Source organism: Ursus americanus, chromosome 17 (assembly GCF_024610735.1).
Source record: "Ursus americanus isolate L20-20 chromosome 17, mUrsAme1.1.p, whole genome shotgun sequence".
NCBI lineage: Eukaryota > Metazoa > Chordata > Mammalia > Carnivora > Ursidae > Ursus > Ursus americanus.
Window position 1 is genome coordinate 38,678,754 of NC_142143.1, and position 12,621 is coordinate 38,691,374.

Sequence of the window (12,621 nt, forward strand, 5' to 3'; positions counted from 1 at the left end):
CTTCGGATGAGACCACAACTGACAGCATGATTAAAACATCAAGAGAAATCTTCAGCAGAGGCACCCAGCAAAGCTGTCCTCAGTTTCTAGAAACAGAGAAGTTTTAAGATAATAACAATATTGCTTTAAGCCACTAAGGTTTGGGGCAATTTGCTATATAGCAGTAGACAACTCAGTTACTTTTTTATGTTCCTAGAAAAGTAGAATTAACTTACCACGTCTTGTGATTAGCTTCTGAATATAAAAATGTTTTGAAAATATTAACAATTATTAAAATTGGGTTATGAGTATATTGGGGTTTATGACATTCTTTACCTTTGTGTGTTTAAGAAAAAAAACACAAAAGCTTCTTAAAATGCTTTATATAATCAGAAAGAGAATCTACATTCCCCCTTCTCCTTTTCCCTTCAGATTAAATATTCTTCCTCTTACATTTTCTCATAGAAATTATTCCTCATTTTTAAATTAGTTTTTTCCACATATTTTAAAGTATAATGATGTAATTAGTTACACTTATCCAAAAGCAACCTGACATAAAAAAGAAAGCCTTAAGAGATTTTATTAAATGTAGAATCTGTAGGATAAAAAGATTTCTAACTCACAAGTCCACGCAGTAAGTATGGACTTTATAATAAAGTAAACCTGAGTTTAAAACCATGCAAGAATAGTTATTATTACCAATCTTCAATTTTTAATCTTCAAAACTTTAATAAAACTTGCCTCACTGGCCTATGACGAAGAGTGTTATGATAATACTAGCTAACATTTGGTGAATAATTATTATGTAGCTAGTAATTATTTTTCCTTCTGTTAAATCTCACATAAAACATAAAAGAGCCAATGAGATAGATTCTGTTATTATTTTTCTATTTATCAACAGGGAAACTAGTCACTGAAATATTAAGTTACCTTACCCAAGGACACACAGGTAGTAAGCGATGAAGCTGGGTAATGAACTGAAATTTTAATCACTAGGCTATACTATTAATAAGATGATTATGATATGTATCTAAAACAGTATGTAGCACTGAGAAAGCACCAGCTTAATTTCTTTCTTTTCATCATCCTCATGCAAATATAGATTTGAGAGGCAGTGAGATAACTATTTGTATTTGTCATGTTTCTGTTGACATATGTTGTATAACTATCTCCAAATTTCCATGGTTTAAAACAACAAGCACTTATTTCATGCTTATAGGTCTATAGGTTGGCTGGGAAAATTCTATTTCACACTGAAAATTATATTCAAGACCATGTGTTTCTCATTCTACTCCACCAAATACCCAGGTCAAGTGCTTTTCATTTTGGATGGAAGAAAATCCAAGAAAAGTAAGCAAAAGTATTTAAAGTTTCTTGGGGCTTCAATTCAAAGCTGGTACACTCTCAATGCACCCTCATTCCACTGCCAAGTGAAGTCACATGGCAACCCTGAAGTCAATGACACAGGAAAGTATACTACGCTCACAATGAATCTTGCTAGGGAGGAGAAAGAAGGAAGAATTACAGATAAATAATACAGTTTCCCGCAACATTCATGGAAATGTTATAAAATATTGACTACATAGTTGGAATATTTAATGTTTAAATTCTATATATACTAAAATTCTATACTTGAAGCACAATTTAAAAATTGCTTTCTAAAAAAATTAATAAAAATTAATTTCTATGTGAAGGAAACCATCAATAAAACAAAAAGGCAACGTACTGAAAGGGGATGTTTGGAAATGATATATCTGATAAGAGGTTGATATTCAAAATAGATAAGGAACTATACAACTCAACACCAAAAATAATAATTCAACTAGAAAATGGGCGGAGGACCTGAATAGACATTTTTCCAAAGAAGACATATAGATGACCAACAGATACATGAAAAGATGCTCAACATCATTCATCATCAGGGAAATGGAAATCAAAACCACAATGAAAGATCACCGTATACCTGTCAGAATCACTAGAATCAAAAAGACAAGAAATAGCAAGTGTTGGCAAAGAGGTGGAAAAGAAAGAACCCTTGTGCACTGTTGGTGGGAATGGAAATTGGCCCAGCCACTATGGAAAAAAGTATGGAGATTCCTCAAAAAATTAAGAATAGAATGACCATGTGATCCAGTAATTCCACTACTGGGTACTTACACAAAGAAAATGTAAACACTAATTTGAAAACATACATGCACCCCTATGTTTATTGCAGCATTATTTACAATAACCAAGATATGGAAGGCACCCAAGTGTCCATCCATAGACGAATGGATAAAGATGTGGTATGTGTGTATATGTATTATATATTTATTATTAATGCTAAGTGAAATCAAAGACAAATCCATATGATTTCACTCATGTGGAATTTAAGGGAAAAAAAACAAATGAACAATCAATCAAAAAAAAGAGAGAGAAAGACAAAAGAAAATAGTCTCCTAAATAATGAGAACGGGTGGTTGCCAGAGGGAAAGTGAGTAGGGGGATGGGTGGAACAGATAAAGGGGATTAAGAGTATACTTATCTTGATGAGCACTGAGACAGGTAAAGAATTGCTGAACGGTTACACTGTACACCCGAAACTATTATCACTCTACATGTTCATTATCTATCTATCTGTCTATCTATCTATCTAAGTATCTACCATGCCTGTCCTAATTTTTTTATTGGTCACCTCTAGGTTTGTGCCCAGCTACTAGAGAAGGGGTCACCATTCACCAGCTTCCACCTGGGAGAATGAGAAGGCCTTGCCCTTAGCCCTCCAGGGTTAGGGATAGAAGTGGTCAGCGTAGCCTTTCTTGGGCCAGCATGGGGTATCCAGGTAAGGGCACAGGTGGGGACCTAGCACCCAAGCTTTCCACCTGTCAGCCTAGTTGTGTTTGGAGAAGTATTCCTTGCGGTCGTGCACAGTGGGCTTGATTGTGTTGCTGCCTGGCTTGCATCCAGTGGGACGGATTTCCCCGTGCGCACCTGTGTACTGGGAGTCCCAGACCAGCTGCAGAGCTGTGTGCATGGAGCACCCACTGGCAAATCATTGACAGTGAGCTGGTGAAGGGCACCCTTGCCATGGATAATGAAGAGGTCCCTGTAGGCAGTGCCCTCATCTTCCTTCAGCACTCCATAATCTTGGGACAAGCTTCTGGTTACACCAGCCAGCAGGGGCGTGTTCAGAGGGTCCCAGCCTCCCTCCTTCTCGGGAGTGTTGATCCAAGCCAGGTGGGCGAACTGAGAGTAGACAGAGACCCCAGCAGCTACCAGCCTAGCTTGTGAGAGTCCTCAGCATATTCCCTGAAAGCGATGTCCATGGGGCAGACAAAAGGCGATGTCCAGTGGGTAGGAAAACAGGACCGAAGTATTTGGCTCTGTGGTCAGAAAGCTTCACCTCCTCGAAGGTTACGTCCACTATAGAGGTGGCTGCAAGTCTGGGGTGGGCTTTCCCTGTGCGTGTTGCACAAGGCCATGCCAGAGCGGCGTGAGCAAGGGGGGGACATGCGGACCAGCAGACAGGCGAACACGCCTTTCAGCGCCCCATTTTACTTTAATTATAAAAAGGAAAAAGATGCTTCCTATCCTACAAGTCATTCTCTTGTTAACACTGTATATGTATTAACACAAACCATCCTTTTCTATTTTTATACCATTTTCTTTTTTAAATAAGGCAAGCATGGATCTTGAGTCATTCTCAGGAAACTTGCATAACTCCTCAACTTAATGCCTATTGGCTCATAAGTAGTATCTATAATAACTGAATTATTTTAGAAATTACGTCCACAGTTACTATGATTTTAAATGTATTTTGTCTTCTAGATACCTCTGAGTAAAACTTTCACAACTGTAGTCTGATTTCCATGGGTAGAATACAACTGATGTTTGTTTTAACTAACTCTCCACAGCTGACCTCTTTCGTACTGGAGAACTTAAGAAACATCAAAAGACTTAGTGTTTCAATTAGACTCTGTTATTCCTTATCACTCTTTGGCTATCAAGGATACAGTGTTGCCACTTTGCCTTGACCCAGGGATACCTCTCCTCAGGGCTTCCATTTTATTCATTGTTTAGTTTGCTTGATTTAGAATGAAAGGTTTAGGTGTCTGTCTCCCCAAGGAAAGAGCTGAATCTGATATAGCCTAGTACTATTTGTGCCCATTCCAGCGCCTAAAACCTAGTAGGTACCCAATATATGCAAATTAAAGAAAGATCGGCTGACTAAACAGATGAGGCCATTTTTACCATATAGCCTGCCTCTCAACGTTATAGAGTGAAGTTCTATTTTGAAAATAATAGCTTTCGACTCAGGAAATACCCAAATTAACATCTTTTATAGACAAAGTGAAAAACTTAAATTATCACCAAGTAAGATGAAAAACGACCAGCATGTAAAAATTTATCATGCAAGGCATGTTGGGATCAAGATGGGAAAGTCAAGGAACTGTATGTAGTGGGCATGCGCCTCCACCAGCACACAACGAAACAACTCTAATCCCAAACGATAAAGGCTACCATACTATGTAAAATATCAAGCTTCCAAGGTGTACCCTAGAGCTCACATCCACTGTTTCTGGTTCGATGGAAAAATGCAATCCCAAGAGGCATTACTGGGATGAAGTAATTATTGTAGAAAGAGAGCAGTCAGTTTTAAAGGCTGTCAAAGACCCTGCCCCAGGTTCACCTTCAGTACATCAGGGTTTAAGTTCATGTTGGCAACAGATTTCAACTTCAACTGTACCTTAGGAAGGAAAAAAAGAAAAGGAAGAAAGATGGCATTACCGAATATTATTTTCCAGGCATTCCACTGAAGGCTCGCACATACATTATTTATTTATTCAATACATGTTTGGCGAATGTCTACTTGTATTATGCATGATTTTATGTGCAAGGCAGAAATAGAGGAGGGTATAAAGTCCAGTGAAGGAGATGTAGAATTATATATAAAATAATAAGACATTTTAAGTACAATTTGTTCTGTGAGAACATAGGACTCCCAACCTGGACATGAGGGCTATGGGAAAGCTTCCAGGGGAGGAAGGAGATTCTAGGCTGAGAACTGGAGGATGAATGAGAGTTATTAAGAAGAAGAATATTTCCAAAGAAAGAAAAACATGGGCAGCTCAATGTATTTCTTTTATAAGCCATGTTGTTCACTTTGGATTGGAGAATTGGACAACTGTTAGTTTCCATTTGTCATTTTGACAATGTCTTAAAGATTGATTGATTTATTTGAAAGAGAGAGAGAGCACATGTGAGCAAGAGAAGGAGAGGGAAAGAATCTCAAACAGACTCCCCGCGGAGTGCAGAGCCCAAAGCAGGGCTCGATCACATGATTCTGAGATCATGACCTGAACCAAAATCAGGAGTTGGACACTTAGCGGACTGAGCCACCCAGGTGCCCCGACAGTGTCTTATATGAACATCCTTCCTTTTGGTAGAATTCCCAAAAGGAAGGCATAGAGATATTCCCTCCCACAAACCCTGGAGAGCTAGGGTCCTACAAGGGGTCAAACTCAGTCAATCAGAGAAGACTGTGCCTGTAACATAGCCTTAGCCACAGTTGGTTGCTCTTATTTGCAACCTAATTCCCTGATAATTCAGTCTTTAAAGGATTATAAGCAAAAAGTGGCAAATGGAGGTTTGCAGTTTAGGACAATTTGTCTAGCTATGAAGTTTATAACACGAAGGAGGGTGACTACTCAAGCAGTCTAGTTCTGGGAGTCTGCAATCGGCCAAACTAGAGATGCCGATAGCCACGCATAGTGGTGGCACTGGGCACGGAGAATAGCCAGTGGCCTTGAGGGACACTGATGGAGAACTTTTAAATATGAAGAAGTTAGGGAGGAGGAAAAATGGTGGCATTCTCCATTCCCATGGAAAACATTTACTGACCAAATTCTGAATACACATTATGGTATATAGACAAATATGCGGAAGAAATACTAGAGGTGCAATAGTTAGGATTTAAATAAGCAAAACCTGTTTCAAAATAACTTAAACAATAAGGAATTTTTTGACTCATTTATCTGAGAGTTCAGAGATAAGATTATTGATTTAATCTAATAGCTAAAGTTAAATCTCCCGGATATTTGCTTGACTGTTTCGTCCTGTTTCTGCGCCTTTTCTTATTGGGAGGTGTGAATAGGATTAGAGCAGTTTGGAGCCACAAATCTGTGCCCAAAAATGCTTGGAAGAAACAGGCCACCTCTTTTTGTATCTATCTCTTCAGGGAAAGTCCATATTTTCCAAGAGGTCCAGAAAATTTCTCTCCCTTCATCACTGCTGTATATTAGGGCATATGTCCATTCATGAAATAATTATTGTTAATAGAAAATTGCATGTGTGACAGGCTTAGGCATGGGTTCCTCTAACAAGCTTAAGGGGGAAAAAAAGTAGTAATAAAAAGAAAGAGGGTAAAATAAATAGTATTAGCAATTTCAGGGGACAAAATAGTAATAGAACATTAGAGATTTTTTTTAATCACAAGAGAATATTACAAATAACTTTATGCCAATGTTTGAAAAGATAGATAAAATGGGAAATTTTATATAAAAAATAAATTACTAAAATTGATTTAATAAGTAGAAAAATTGAATAGACAAGGAGCCATTAAAAAACTGACTTGGTTGGGGAGGGGGGAGAAAAAAACCAAAAGCCTTTCTCCAAAATAGGCAGTAGATTCAGATCATTACACCCATAAGTTTAACTAGATGTTAAAATTATTAGAACCCATGGGGGCCTGGGTGGCTCAGTGAGTTAAGCATCCGCTTTTAGTTCAGGTCATGATCCCAGGATCCTGGGATCGATCCCAGGATCCTGGGATCGAGCCCAGCTTCGGGCTCCCTGGTCAGCAGGGAGTCTGCTTCTCCCTCTCCCTCTGCCCTTCCCACCTGCTCATGCTCTCTCTCTCTCTCTCAAATAAATAAAATCTTTAAAAAAAAATAACGCAAAGTTATTAGTAATCCTTATACTACCAAATTATTTTAGAAACAAAAAGAATTATGGAACATTACCTTACTCATTTTATGAGTCTAATACAGAATATACGGGAATTAGGCAATGGTATAAAAATTAAATTATAGTTAAACCTCACCTTTCAAAAAACATGAAGAAATAAAAAGAAAACAGAAATCAAATTCAACCCAGTATAGTATTTAAAAAGAAGTCAAAAATACCAAAAATGTTTATTCCAAGAATGCAAGGTTGGTACAATGCATTTTTTAAAAATTACCAATTCAATATAAAACACGGATCTATTAACTCAAAGATCATATGATGGAGAAGAAAATAGGTGCAGAAAAATATCGTTTGAAAAATACAGCACCCGTTTATTTAAAAAGCAATTTAGGAGTCAATGGGAACATCCTTACCTGATAAAGTGCTACCAAAATCTATAGGAATATTATTTCTAAAAGTAAAATGTAAGAATCTTTCCTACTGGTGTGAGAAATAAAACAAGCATTTTAGGGACGCCGGGTGGCTCAGCCATTAAGCATCTGCCTTCAGCTCAGGTCATGATTCCAGGGTCCTGGGATCGAGTCCCGCATCGGGCTCCCTGCTCAGCGGGAGGCCTGCTTCTCCCTTTCACACTCCCCTTGTTTGTGTTCCCTTTCTCACTGTCTCACTCTCTGTCAGATAAATAAATAAAATCTTAAAAAAAGCAACAACAAGCATTTTATTATCATTCAGTTATTGAACATTGCATGGGATGTCCTGACCAGTATTATAACTCAAGAAAAATAAATATGAAGCATACAAATTTAAAAAGAAGTCACAAAATAGGTGTTATTTACATAGAACATCCAAGACAATCGTAGACAGCTTTTTATCAAATAGAGAGTTTAGTAAGTTCTCTGGGTACAAAATCAACATATTAAAACCATTAGAATTCTTATAATAAGCAATGATGAATTAGAAAATGCTATGCAGGGGCGCCTGGGTGGCACAGCGGTTAAGCGTCTGCCTTCGGCTCAGGGCGTGATCCTGGCGTTATGGGATCGAGCCCCACATCAGGCTCCTCCGCTATGAGCCTGCTTCTTCCTCTCCCACTCCCCCTGCTTGTGTTCCCTCCTTTGCTGGCTGTCTCTATCTCTGTCAAATAAATAAATAAAATCTTAAAAAAAAAAAAAAAAAGAAAATGCTATGCAGGACATAAGCATTCACAGTAGCAAGCAAATTATATCTACCGTTAGTAGCTTTTAGGAGTAAATTTAATGAAACTTGTGTGAGACATTCAAAGAAAAAAATATAAAATATTGAAGTACACAAAGGTGGATAAGTGGAGAGATCGATCAGATTCATATTTATACAGAAAGCAGAACAGGTCCATCTTGGCCCATTTTGGGTGGCGGGCACACTGATATTTATTATATTACTTATTGTACCTTCCTGCATTTTTTTTAACTTTTCAAAACAAAAACAAATCAATAAAAGGAGTTTGATGTTTCTGAGGAGAAAAATATATTCTACTACATGAATTAATAACATAAATTTCCTACCAATGCTTTTTATAAGTTTGACCCAAGTATTTTATTCCTAGAACCAAGGCAGAAATGTTCCACAGAGTGTCCACCTAAAAATATTTGCTGAAACCAGGAAATATGAAAGTCTATTCAAAAGTACATTAAAAGTAGTATGATAAGATTAAAATCTGAAAGAAAAACTACTAGAGTGATTTTCTACCCCTGTTTTCATTAAAATGATTATGTCTATATTGAGTCTCAAGATAAGCATATGATAAAATTGTGATACTCTTCACTCATTCAGGAAGCTATCGAACAAGTTAATGTGACTGAAAAGTGTTGATGAAGCAAATTGAGGTAAGTTTTGAGGAAAATAATATTTTTCAAGTTTTTTCCAATGTATTTTTTTTAAGTATCGATTTTATTCATAAGTACTACATTCATTTCTGCAAAGACACTAAATCATACATATCTTCTGTCTGAAAGTTGTATTAACACCTTTCAGCATATCTATAAAACAGGATTATTTTTTCTAGGAGAATTAGTGAAGGATATTTTTCTCATCCTAGTTCCGATTATTAGATATTTGACACTTTTGGATGATTTAAATTACTTCCGATGAGCTCAAGATACAGTTTTATCACATTGCTTCCTTGAACCAAGAGGAGAGAAAATCACATATTAGTTTTATCTTCTCACCAAGACTAGACTAAACTAACATGGGAATAATAGCAATTTTTTTAAACCAAAAAATATATATAGTGGGGTCAAATATTGGCATGTATGGGAACCTTGAATTTAGTTGTTCTCCTCATGAGAGCTGGGAGCTTGGGAAATCATTGATAGTTAAATAGAAGATCCAGACATCTTCATGGCAATGAATTATAAATCCTGAATATTTTCCTGCCCAAATATGTACTGCTATTGTGTCAACTATTTAAATTCTACACATGATTGGGGGGCGCCTGGGTGGCACAGCGGTTAACCATCTGCCTTCGGCTCAGGGCGTGATCCCGGCGTTGTGGGATCGAGCCCCACATCAGGCTCCTCCACTATGAGTCTGCTTCTTCCTCTCCCACTCCCCCTGCTTGTTCCCTTTCTTGCTGGCTGTCTCTATCTCTGTCAAATAAATAAATAAAATCTTTTTAAAAAATTAAAAAATTAAAAAAAAATAAATTCTACACATGATTAAAATCCAATTTAAATTTTATTGTTTCTCCATGTTTTCCCAATTGATTAAAATTAGGTATGATCTCTGCCCAAAAGCTGATTTGTGGGTTTGTGTAAACCATGCTTAGCATAGTACTCAGCTGGATTTGGAGGGGAACATTCCGATCGTCTGGATCAAGCCTCTTTCCAATGAATAAATGATTTCTTTACGTAACAATGGTGGCAAATAGGCCAGCTTCTGCTGAAACACTGCTAAGTGCTTACACACTTCAGCAGAGGGACACCTGGGTGGCTCAGTTGTTTAAGTGTCTGCCTTTGGCTCAGGTCATGATCCCGGGCTCAGCTGGGAACCCGCTTCTCCCTTCGCCTTCCGCTCCCCCTGCTTGTACTCTCTTTCTCTCTCTCTCTGACAAATAAAGAAATAAAATCACTTAAAAAAAAGGAAAGAAACTTCGGCAGATACTTCACATGGCCAGTTGAATACCCAACATTACCACCTCCCTTTCTCCTTACTCACCCAACCCAGAAAGCAAAGTGTCATAAAAAGCAAATCCAGATTAGATAAGGAGAGACTTCTTTATTTAGAAGAGAGACTATAGCATTAAAAAGAACTCACTGATCTCAGAAATCTAGAAGCATCTCAAAATCAAACAGAAAAAGGTTTTCTTGTAGAGGGAGGGCTAAGCAGTAAGTAGTAAAAGTTAGCCAAAGAACACAGAGGAGCAGACTGCGTCTTTCGTGGTTTGACAGAGAATGTGTTGCCTTGGTCAGCTACTTAGCCTAAGCTGATGGCGGGAGTGTTCTGCGTTTTAGTGCTTGCACAGGGGCAAGCTGACATTCTCTGGAGAAGAGAGAAGCCTGACTATAGTTTGGCTGAAGCTCAGCAAAGATTTAGAAATGGTCAATTGTGATCACTAGCTGAGAAACAGTAACCTGTATCCGGAAGGTGTTTTCGTGATGTTGTCCTGGCTATTGAGATGCAAGCAGATGATTATTTCTGCTTTTGTTATTGAATAAAAGGGGACCCACCTGGCTGACAAACATCTTTTGTAGACATCATGCCCTAGTAGAGTAGCAATCCAAGGAATCTGAGGAAGAAAACTACAAATGATGAGAGACAGAAGGAGACGGTGGCATCTGGGTGGCTCAGTCAGTTAAGCATCTGCCTTCCACTCAGGTCATGATCCCGGGGTCCTCAGAGTGAGCCCCTAGTCGGACTCCCTGCTCAGCTGGGAGCCTGCTTCTCCCACTCCCCCTGCTTGTGCTCTCTGTCTCCCACTCTCTCAAATAAATAAATAAAATCTTAAAAAAAAAAAAAAAGGAGCCAGATCACTTGGCATCATTGAGTCACCATAAACGTCTAGACTGAGACTTCTTGTTGCAAAAATAAACAAAATGCTGTTAGTAGTCCAATTTTTGTTACTTGCAGTTAAACACAATCTTAACTGATAAGAAACACACATTTAATAATCTACTCTAAACTTTTTGCCAAAAATCAACATTAATTTATTCTTCTTAAGATACCTAAAATCCCCATTGTACTTTTCTTGAAAAATTTTCACATTTACAAATCCCCAGTTCTGTGGATTTTCAAGGATTTTTCATACTTATTTTCAAAAATGAAATTAAAGTAAATATATATCTTTACAAGAAGCTGAATGTTAATGTCAGTGTGTGTGTATGTATGTATCTATATATATATGTTTTCATTCTGCCAGGGCCTATGCAGTAAGTAGTCCATAAATATTTTTGAGTAATTCCATGAAATTTCTAATTCTGACAAATTATAAACATTGAGAGGATTTGGAAAGCTCTTTCAGTTTTAGTGGCATTTCAAAACATCACCACTGTGCTAATAGCTACGTGACAAGAATTAACTAAAACTAAATATGGTTATCTTTCTGAAAGTCTTTTTTAAAGTTAATTGAATTATTTCAATTGCATTAGCGAAGTACAATATTTAAGAAGTCCTGTGGTGAAACCTTTTTACAAATGTAATGTCTCCCTCACCCATAATTTATCTGCTGGGTTTTTATATTGCTCTAAGTAGAAATTGGAAGACACCAACATTTGCTATAGTCCATTATATAAGCATTAGCTAGGATGTCAGCAAACAGTTGAAATAGTTGTCAGGGAAATAGAGGAGAAGCAAAGGGTAGCTCAGGGAAAAAAAAAAAATCAAAACTCTTCCAATCAAGAGTTCTACTAAACGAGGTGATCTTATCTGGAAGCAGCTTGATTCTATCAACTGGCTTTGCTGAGGGTGGGTCTAGGTGTTACTTTATGGTCTCTGTAATTTTCATCTCCTAAGTAAATCTGTATCTCGCTTGGTTTACTAAGACCCTCATTGTATCTATAAAGCTTCAAATTTTGAAGTTCACAAATTCCCTTCTATCAGATCCATGTGCCTTTGAGGGTGATCAGAGTTCTGGCAGATATAAGATTTGGAGGCTTGATGTTGCCTAAGACGGAGTCCACCAGAATCTGTAGAGTATTATATAATTAGAAAGCAAAGACCAATAAAATAAGTAAGTCATGGGGATGAAAAGTACAGTACAAGGAACATAATAATATTGTAATCGCTTTGTATGGTGATGGGAGGGTAACTACACTTATCGTGGTGAGCATTTTGTAATATACATAATTGTCTAATCACTATACTGTACACCCGAAACTAATATTATATGCCAGCTGTAGTTCAATTAAAAAAGAAAAAAAAGATGCTCTCTACCCCACATCAGGCCATTTGATTTGCTTTCAATGTAAGTGAAACTGACACATAGCATTTTTGAGCAAAATATTACGATCGTTCACGAGGCTCTGCCATTTCTCATTTCTGTTTTTGTCTGTCACATGTTTTATCTAACATCATGTACCAAGAGGTCAAGGTCTGTTTTTCTAACTTGGTCCTGGATTGAAGATGTGAAATAGAGTCACAGCCAAACTGAAGATAACATGAAATGTGATAAAAGGAAAAAATAGATATTTATTGTTGTAAGCCTCTGAGATACGCAAGTTCTTT

The 12,621-nt window shown here is 37.4% G+C and overlaps 1 pseudogene; it reads right to left on the reverse strand.

Moving 5' to 3' along the window:
• Nucleotides 1–2,848: 2,848 nt before the first annotated feature.
• On the reverse strand, nucleotides 2,849–10,656 carry LOC123780807 (peroxiredoxin-2 pseudogene; annotated as a pseudogene).
• Between the last annotated feature and the right edge of the window lie 1,965 nt (nucleotides 10,657–12,621).